This window comes from Manis javanica, chromosome 7 (genome assembly GCF_040802235.1).
Source record: "Manis javanica isolate MJ-LG chromosome 7, MJ_LKY, whole genome shotgun sequence".
Classification (NCBI taxonomy): domain Eukaryota; kingdom Metazoa; phylum Chordata; class Mammalia; order Pholidota; family Manidae; genus Manis; species Manis javanica.
This window is the reverse complement of record NC_133162.1, coordinates 130,565,846-130,575,627: the sequence shown is the minus strand read 5'-3', so window position 1 is coordinate 130,575,627 and position 9,782 is coordinate 130,565,846. Positions and strand designations below refer to the sequence as shown.

Below are 9,782 nucleotides of genomic sequence, written 5' to 3'. Positions count from 1 at the left end.
CAGTTCAAGCAACCACTTTAAAAAAGAACCCCCAGATTCTTCCCTTTTTGGTGGAGTGACTGGGTAAATCACTTAACCTCTCTAGTTATCTTTTCTCATGTATAAAACGAGGGGTTGACCTCTGATCTCTTAATTTTCACTACAACTAACTTCTCTTTTTAAAATTATTGTCAGTATTATTTGCAGAGGCTCATCCACATGGTGGAGCCACATGCCTAGGACTGGGCAGTACCCACTGCATGAGTTTTATAATATTAAAGGAATTCTTAGGGAACCAAGTTGGATGACTTTGGAAGTTTCGATGGTTTGTTTTCCTATGCGTACATAAACACATAATGAAAGATTATTGAATAAAGTTGGTTATACTTAATGGTTATACATCTAATTTTGCATTGTGTGTGTAGTAATTTGGAACTTTTTCTTTTTGGACAGTCTTATTTTGTTTTCTCAACTTTAGCACAGCTTGATGAGCTGGCTAGCCAATAGCCTGCAAACCCAGGAAACCCTCCCCAAGAGAATGTGGGTTCTTGGTACAGAAATCTTTACAAGAGACTTGGTTCCAAGGTTCTCTAGGAGGAATTCTGAGGACTTTCCATTTAATTCACCTCCTCTGAGTCATTCCTTCCATGCCCCTGATGTTGCCTCTGAAGATGATCTAAACTCTTCAAGAGAACACAGACTGTATTCTCTCCCCCTTAGGAAAGATCACAGTCATTCTTTGGAGGAAAAGATGGTGCCACTTCAGCCTTGTCTGACCTCCCCTTCCTCAGGGTATCGATTAGGGATTTTCTCAAGCGTCCAGGGAACTCCTCTGGATCCATCTTTAGCAACTAATACCCAACCAAGATCAAATTTTCAGATTTCACTGGCAGTGGCTCCCACAGTCCTCCTACCTGAACGGCACAGAACCTTCAGAAAGGAGCAATGTCTCATGAATCCCGAGAAGCCTTTTGGACAGAAAGGTAATTTGCCAAAATTTTGCAGTTTGCTATGTAATTTACTATAGTTGGGATCCAAATTTCCAAACAGGGTTACAACAGAGAAATCAGACAATTGGAATAGGTATTCAGAAATGGCTGTTCACCCAGCAACATGAAGTTCCCAGGCAGGGACTTTTGGATTGATTTGCCAGGCCCAAGTCATGCCTGTGTTCAAGGGAAATTCCCAGCAAGGCCATGGATGTGACCACTGGGAGTGCTCCAGTCTCCTCCAGCCAACTCCAGACCCAAACAGGAACTCATTCAGGGAATGTTACAGCCGTACTGGCTCCCACAGTCTTGCTGTGGGACCAGCTCCACAGTGACAGGGAAGTTCACACAGCAGGAATGTGCAGTCAGAAGTTGCCTTTTGACCAGCTACACTAGATTCCCACATTATGACAGCTGATGGTTGTTGTATTTGATCACATAGACGCGATTAAAGATGACTGGTTAGTTGAAGGTTTCATAAATGTGCACACTTGTGTTAGAACTCTTCATACAAGGCCTAGCGTAAAATGATCAGAGCAATGAACTAACATTTGTGTCAGTTAACTTTGTGGCATAGGCATATTTTTGCACCTACTTTCCAGGTAGAGAAACTAAAGTGCAAAAAAAAAAAAAAAACAACCAAAATACTAAACTGAAAGGAAAACCTAGTTAGTTACATTGCTTAAATATACCTGGCTTGTTAGAGATGGGTTTGGGGTTTTCCTACTACAGCCCATCTCCTTAGCCACACCGTTGCATGTGATGGATGCAGGCTCAATAAATATTATTTTTTATTAAATAAATACTGAAATACATAAAAGATAGAACACATAACTCTTTCCTGGACTATTAGTTTTTAAACCTCATCTTCATGCCTATGTAATTTTGTTGATTTATTTTATTAGTGTCTCACATTTAGTTTAGCAAAAGATATTCTTCCTAAATTTTCATAAAACCTGTTGGTTAATATAGACATGGCCTGCCTTGTGTAAACTTTTATACATGGGCTTACCTATGATGTATATACCATGTAGTTGTTTTAATTCCTAAGTTTTAAGAATATGTAAACAATGACAAAAGCTCTTTAATTTATAAAAGGTTAAATGAAATTACAGACTACATCAATGACCTATGTAAATACAATAGATTTCCTGAAGGAACTATTTCAGTGTGGCCTTTACATACCAGGGTCAAAGTCAATATATCATAAATTTGTTCCAAAAATACATGTCATTTTTAGGGGTCCCAGTTAGGGCTGAAGCAATATTTTTATGTGCTGAAAAAAATGACAGTCATTTTTTGTAGACCCCGTAACATTTACTATTCTCTGTCCCTTTTCAGGATTTCTGAGGATTTTATATTTCCCATTGTATGTCCAAACCAATTTCACTGTGTCCCTTAAAAAGAAATTTCCAGAGAAGTAGACAGGAGTCAATATACTGGCAATAAAATATTTCAGGTAAGTTTTCTAGATTGTTCACCTGTCACAAATGCCACTGAAATGACTGTTTTTTGCCTAGACTGGTAATTAAGTGACACAATAATCTGTATGAGAAATGGGTTGTTTTATTCACTTGTGTATTATGTTATTACTTAGGTATCCATTGCTTTGTGGAGTGAATACTTACAAAATAAGTTGGTTAAACGGTCTTCATCAAATAAGACAAAACTTATTTTAGTCGCAAAATTGGTTTGGCAAACTTCTTCTGTAAAGGGCCAGATATTAAGTATTTCAGGCTTTTCTGGCCATATGGTCTCCGTAGCTAGTACCCAGCTTTTCCACTTGAGCCCCAGAACAGCCATATAGCACATGCACACGTAGTGTGGTTGTGTTCCAATAAAACTTTATGGATACTGAAGTTTGAATGCCATTTAGATTTTATGTGTCATGAAACATTCTTCTTCTTTTGAAGCATTATTCTTCTGGTGATTTTTTTCAACTAACCATTTAACAATGTGAAGTGGGCCTTAGTCTGTGCGCTGTATCTGGCTGACCCTTGTAATAAACTGTGAAATCAGCTGTAGGTTAAAAACAACAAAAATCTACCCATGGAATACTTAAAGTGGCAATGATAACGCTATATAGTGGTATTTTAATCATTCTAGTTTACTTTTACTTGTTATCTCTATCATCTTAATCATCTCCAAGATGAGTGTGCATCTTAAATTTGTACTTTTCCTTTTGTTGCTCCTTCTGAACTTGAAGTATTTACCTAATCCACTATTTTTTATGTCAGCCATTTTACCCTTGATCCTGTATTCTTCAAACCTTGCTTTGATTTGCTATGTTCTTAAATTTATATGGGGAAATAAATGATAACAGATATTATTTATATCAGGGAGATAAATTATAACAAAGAATATGTTAGCTGTTTCTTTATCCTTGCCCTAATGAAAGCATCATTTTACATGTTTTAGATTTGTATAAATGTAATATGTGTTTTTCTGTCCTTTCGTTGATATAAAATTTTCTTCCCTTTCCCTTTGATGATAGATTATTTTTAAAACATGGCTATGTACTATCATAACTTTGGCTATTCTCATTATAATTTCACTTAAAATGGGGATTAATGGCTGTATATAACTTTGCCTCTGAACACGGACCTTGGCAGAACTGGTGAGAATATGGAAGATCAGAACCAAGAGTACAGGCCGGACTACAAGTTGGGTGAAGACCTGACAACATACCCGTAGAAGGATAATTGTTTTCAAGATAAGGAGGTGAAGGTATAAAATTGAAAGAGTTCCAGCGTTGGCCATACATCCAAGGAGAAAAGACAGGCACATCATGAGAATAAATGACAAAACTTCTAAAATTTCAAAGGTTTCTTTTTGGAGATGGACTAGGTCATTGGCCACAGCTAAAAAATACTAATTAGTTGACATTTTAATATAGATTATGGGTAAGATTCAAAAGCAACACAGTGTTTGAAAGATGTTAGTTTTCTCATAACATTATCAGTGTTACCAAAAAACAATTGCAGCAGAAGAGACAAGACCACTGAGTACAAACCAGCTAGTGAGCTGAGAGACTGGCCTGGCAGCGGGTAATAGGAATCCTGAGCTAGCGAGGTTAGGGTTCATGGACAGGTGCAAGGCAGGCATGCGGGATTGTGGGTGTAAAGCCCATGTGTACACACTGGCTCACAAAGTAGCAAAACCAGAGACAAGGTAGAGAGAAGAGTGGGATCAAAGATTATCCTCACAACCTGGAATCTGAGGTATCAAGCCTAGACCGAAACTTGCAGTGAAACACCTCAAATTTCAGTTGCTGCCAGATTTGGGAGAATAAAAAGTCACAAATGAGGTTCTGCTGAGGAATTACAATTGGCAGGGAAAAAAGAGAGAGAGAGAGCAAGAGAGAGAGAGAGAGAGAGAGCACTGTATTATAAGTGCATAAGATAAGAATGAAGTAACACCACAGTTAGAAGACATATGTTATTTTTTACAGAGGGAAACCTAGATCTTTCCATTTTCTTATTTAAATGATGTCACTACTCATATTAATTTATGTGTCATCCAAGCTTTGTTCATATTTATTTCAGTCAATTTAATTAGAAATATGGTCATGGAAAATACATATTGGTTGGTATACGTCCTAAAATCTTGGACTCGTGTCCTGTGCAGAGAAGTCTCTCTGGTAAGACTTGGTCTCCCACCTGAACAGCCCATCACCAGGTCCTCTCCCAGCCCCATAACATTTCTCCGTGCATCTGCTTCTTCTTTTCCTCAATGCCTCTACTTTGTTCAGCGCTTCAGTGTATTTTGCTTGGATTACTGAAATGTCTTCTCAAATTCTTTGTTCACGTTCAAGCCAGGATGATCTTCACAACCGAGAAATTACATCATGCCCCTTCCTGCTGCCATTAGGAGCCCAGCTCCATTATGACACAGCTGTGCCACTTTGGTAAAGTTCGTTATGTTTCATCTCTGTGCCTCAGCTTCACTTTTATTAAATTGGGAGTCATACCAGTTCCTAGAGCAGCTGTGAAGACTGACATAAACTTAGCACAATGCAGAGCTGTTAGTAAGCACCGGAACAGCATTATATATGAGTCTTGTTATTTAGAATGACATCCAAATTCCTTTGTAGGGCATTCAGCACCCCACAAGATCCTTCCTTCCCTTGCCTTCCCATCGGGCATTAACCCCTATTGCCCTCCATGCCATTCCTTCCCTGGCACCAGCAATGCCCTGTGCTAGTCACACTGAGCAGCTCGCAACTATTTTAAACCGTCTTCTTTCTCTTGGATTTGGGACTTTGCATATGCCACTGTCCTATCTGGAAGGCCCCACCCCACATAATTTGCCCGTGTATATTCTTTGGGACTTACCGTTATGGTCATATTCATTGCAAAGACGTTTCTGGTCTCCTAATCCTAGACCCGGTGCTCTTTCTGCTGCGATGCCGTGTAGTACCTATGTTTACATCCACCTTCATAAGACTCCCTGGTAACTGCTTGCTTCTCTGTCTCCCCTTTAGTCTGTAAGATTCTCGGAGGCAAAACTGTCTGAGGGCAGAGCCTCTGGCAGTGCCTGGCTCATGGAGCACATGCAATAAATACGGTTGCCTTAGTGAGTGAATAGGACACTTATGGAATAATACGGTTATTAATTCAAAAGTGAAAACCAGAGCGACACATGTTGGCAGCAATTATAAAAATATCCTGTTTGCTTCCCTCCCAAAATGTTCAAGCATCCTGGAAATGCATAAGTAAATGTGGCATTTGCAGTATAAATATGTCTTATTCAAAATGTAAGTCTGAAGCTATTATACACCAAGGATTTTTTTAAAATGTACTGTAAAAATACACTTAATATTTCAAACTACAAATTGTTGTGTCATAAAACATCACATTGACAAATTGATGAAACATACTTTTATTTATAATTATTTCTTACTTTTTTGGTTGTTTTTCAGTTGGGCTTCTCCCTCACTGAACTCTCCTTACTGGACTGTAACCCAGGACTGACTGAACTGAAACACACTGGGGATGCACAAATGTATTTTTATTCATCATGACAGATGCTCTTTGAAACTTGTGAGAACAGAAGTTCAGTTAATGTGTTTCCCATTTGTTCTTATAACAGACAGAGGCCAAAAGATGCAGTGAGAAGGTCCTCAGTAAGTGTCAGAGTACAGCTCCTGTCCTATCGTGTTCTAGTGTCCTCTTTACCACTTTAAATAGCCTTGTAACTAAGAGTGTCATTTGACAGCTCTGAGATTTAGAAATGGAAATGAAAGACATTTTTAAAGTGGCACATCACGGGCGGTAGAAAGAATCTGACACGGAGGTGCCCAGGGAGTCCTGGGCTTGCCACTCCTATTTGGGCGACCACTAAACCATTCGCTTGTTTCTCTTTCACTCATTTACATACTGTAAATTGCATACAGCTCAGCAGACACGGTCACTTTGTTAAGCGATTCAAAAAATGAAATACGTGGTTCTTATCTAGAGGAGCTCAGAGTTCAGTATAAAAGATAGCTCTCCAAACCTCTGATAATATTATCTCTAGCCACATATCTAAAACTTTTATGTGCATAAGAATCAGCTGGGGAGCTCCTTAAAATGCAGGCTGTGATTCAGCAGGCCTTGGGGAGTCTGGAATCCTGCATTTCTCAGAAGCTTCCAGGCTGTGGAGATGGCTGGCCAATGGGCACAGTTTGAGAAGCAACTGCACTGAGATATAAACAGAGATGGGGGAGGAGCACAGAAGAAAGGGCACGAAGTCATCCAGGAAGACTCCACAGAGTGAGTGAGAAGGGGTTGAAGGGTGAGTAATACAAGGTGAAGAGGGAGGTATTAAATGCATTTGAATGGAGGGAATATTTTATATAAGACGCGGAAGTGTGAATGGCCTCGCCTCGGTGTGGGTGTGGAAAAAAAGGCAGCAAATTTAGGGAGGCATGTGGTGGGCGACCAATTTTCAGGAAGCGCAGTAGTCCAGGAAGCTCAGTTTGCAAAAGGTGCGTGGTGGAGTGGGCCTAAGCAAGGTGGGGTCAGTGAAAACGGGAGAAAAGAAACAGATTTCTACTGATATTTTTATGAGGTAAAAAAAATAACAGAACCAGATCCCTGATGGCATGTGGTTGAGGCACGCAGGGACGTCTGTAACTCAGTGACTGGAAAATAGGGCTGGTTTTTAATTCAGGGAATCTTAGCAGGAGAAGCGGGTTTGGATTTGGGGGGGCAAGTGAAAAATGAAGTGTGTTTTGAATACGTAAAATTTAATGACTGAGGGACAGAGATTCATCTCCATTTACATCTAAAGATCTGTTGTTTCCTTTTGTTAAGTCCATTGTCCCTGAATGCTGCACAGAGGTATTATTTTCTATTTAGTAATAAATAAAACAAAAGTTAACATTATACCCCCAAAAACAAGATTTAATGTTTTACCCTCATTTCATGAGTCCCTTCAACAATTTTCTTTTCTTGCTTATAAATTCTCTGTGTGTATTCCTTAAAAGTTTACTGTTGTGACTTTTAATAGTATTGCCATTTTTTTCCCTGAATACAGAATCTTTTAATCATGCCCTTGGGTGGGTCTATAATACAGTTCATTTTCTGTGTCTCTTAATTATTGCCAGCGTCATTTCAGCTGCTTTTGTGACCTTATTTTTTCCTTGACATTACCTTTTCATTTCTCATGGGTTCAATCTGATTATATTCCAGACTCTCTTAAATAAGTCATTCTGAAACAGTTTGTCATTAATGACTTCTTTCTGGTAGTAAGTAATATTGTGAGTCTTAAAGAAAGACTACACAAGAAAATGAATTCACTAAACCTTTGTCTCTATCTGTAGAGCTGATGGTTTTTGCTTTTTTAAAAAACAAGAGTTGTAAAATAATAAATCGTCTCGGCCAGAGAGGTAATGTAGTGGATGAAGTGGGTGGAGTGTAGGAATTCTGGCATTTTGATACTGTCATAACTCATGTTCAGTTGTGAAGATGAAACTTGGCCCTGGCTTCAAGTGACATTGAACCTTGGCGAGGGAGACAATAGTGATTGGCGGAGAATGTGGCAAACTAGAGAGCACGGGCCCCGTATAGAGCGGAAGACACCCCTTAGTTCCAGGGGGCTGATGCCATGTGGGAAGGCAGTTACTCTTAAAATCTGCTGAGTTTTCAAGAGTAGAAATCTAGATTTTTATTTGAATCTTATCAATGTTGGCCCAACTATTTTAATACTGTGACCTGTAGTTGTTATGGGGTGAACCATGTATCCTAAAAAAATATGTTGAAGTCATAACCCACAGTATCTGAGAATGTGACCTTATTTCAAAACAGGGTTTTTGCTGATGTAATCTTGTTGGTTAAGATGAGGTCATTGGAATGGGTCCTGATATGGTATGACTGTGACTTTATGAGAAGACAGGAGAGAAACACACAGGGAAAGGGCCATGTGAGAAGCGGGCAGAGATTGTAACATTGCATCTACAAGCCAAGGCACAGGAAGGGTGCCAATCACCAGCAGCCAGGAGGAGAGGCATAGGGCAGATCACCCCTCACAGTCCTCAGACAGAACCAGTCTTGCTGACTGCTGGCCTCCAGAACTGTAAGACAGTAAATTTCTGTTGTTCCAAGCCACCCAGTTTGTGGCACTTTGTTATGGCAGCCCTAGGACTGACACCATAGTAAATCAACATGCCTGAGAGTTTTATGTAGTTTGCCACCATATAATATTGTGTAATTTTGTTACAGATAAAAAAACAAAACAAAACAGGAATTTGTAAAAATATTTATGTCTGGCTATGCTTTTCTAGAATATGGCAAGTTACTTTGTGTCTTTATCAACAGCTTTTCATCTAATGTCTTAACCCAGTAGATGACCAGAAAATTAAGGATCGGAATTTATTCCCTCAATAAATATTAAGCACGTAGCAGGTGCCCAAAACTGGACGAGGCACAAGGGGTAAAACTATGAATACGAACAGCCCTTCTCCTCAGGAAATTCACCATGATAACAGCAGTTATGATGCAAACCTGTCGTGATGGCAGAGTAGCACGGAGCGCTACGGGAGGACGGATGAGGGGCACCTGACACTAAGAGGAGGTCGGGAAAACCATCCAACCGCGGCGCGCACGGTTGAATTGTGCGGAAGGGGAGGCATGGCAGCCGACTTGTCTCACAACTGGTACATAACAGAAGTAAGAGCCAGCCCAGGACCTCCAACCCAAATCTCGTTGTACTTCACTACACTACTTCGGTCTTCTCATCTGCAAAAAAGGAGATATTATTACTCCTTAAACCTTCTGTGGAGATTAAATAAAACATATGAAGCGCGCGAGCCCCATGCGTGCTCATGGCACACCTCACCAGTGCCCACCAGCACTGGCTCTCCTGCCCGCCCTGGACACTCACAGGACTCCATGTCCCAGATCCCTTGCAAGGAGGCAGAGTCTTGTGACTATTTCTGGCCAATACATCAAAGCAGCTAAGAGCCAATGTCCACTTCTGATGGTAGGACCAGGGTGACCGTAGGTTCTGGATGGTGGAGCTGCAGGTGATGAAGCCTCTGCCAGCCAGAGTCTCTGGGCAACTATTAGGACAAGCAACCTGCCACCACACCATGGGAATACATTTGTGTTTTGTTAAACTACTGGGATTTGAGAGTTCATTTTTTTATAGACGTTTATCTTAGTTTATCCTAATGAATACACTCCTCCATAATACGTGCCTCACAAATGTCCTTTTTTCCTTTGACAATAATTTAGGTCACAGGGTGATGGAAATAAGCTTTAAATTGAGAAAAATATTAAAAGTTAGGGTACCTGTTACCCAGCTGCATGTATTACATTCCTATTGCAGATC

The 9,782-nt window shown here is 40.0% G+C and overlaps 1 long non-coding RNA gene across 1 annotated transcript; it reads left to right on the top strand.

The window, feature by feature from the left end:
- Positions 1-3,477: 3,477 nt before the first annotated feature.
- On the top strand, positions 3,478-9,570 carry LOC118967920 (uncharacterized). Its single transcript, XR_005055250.2, has 3 exons — positions 3,478-4,875; positions 5,890-6,093; positions 8,768-9,570. It is a non-coding gene; the product is annotated as an uncharacterized lncRNA (long non-coding RNA).
- Positions 9,571-9,782: the final 212 nt, after the last annotated feature.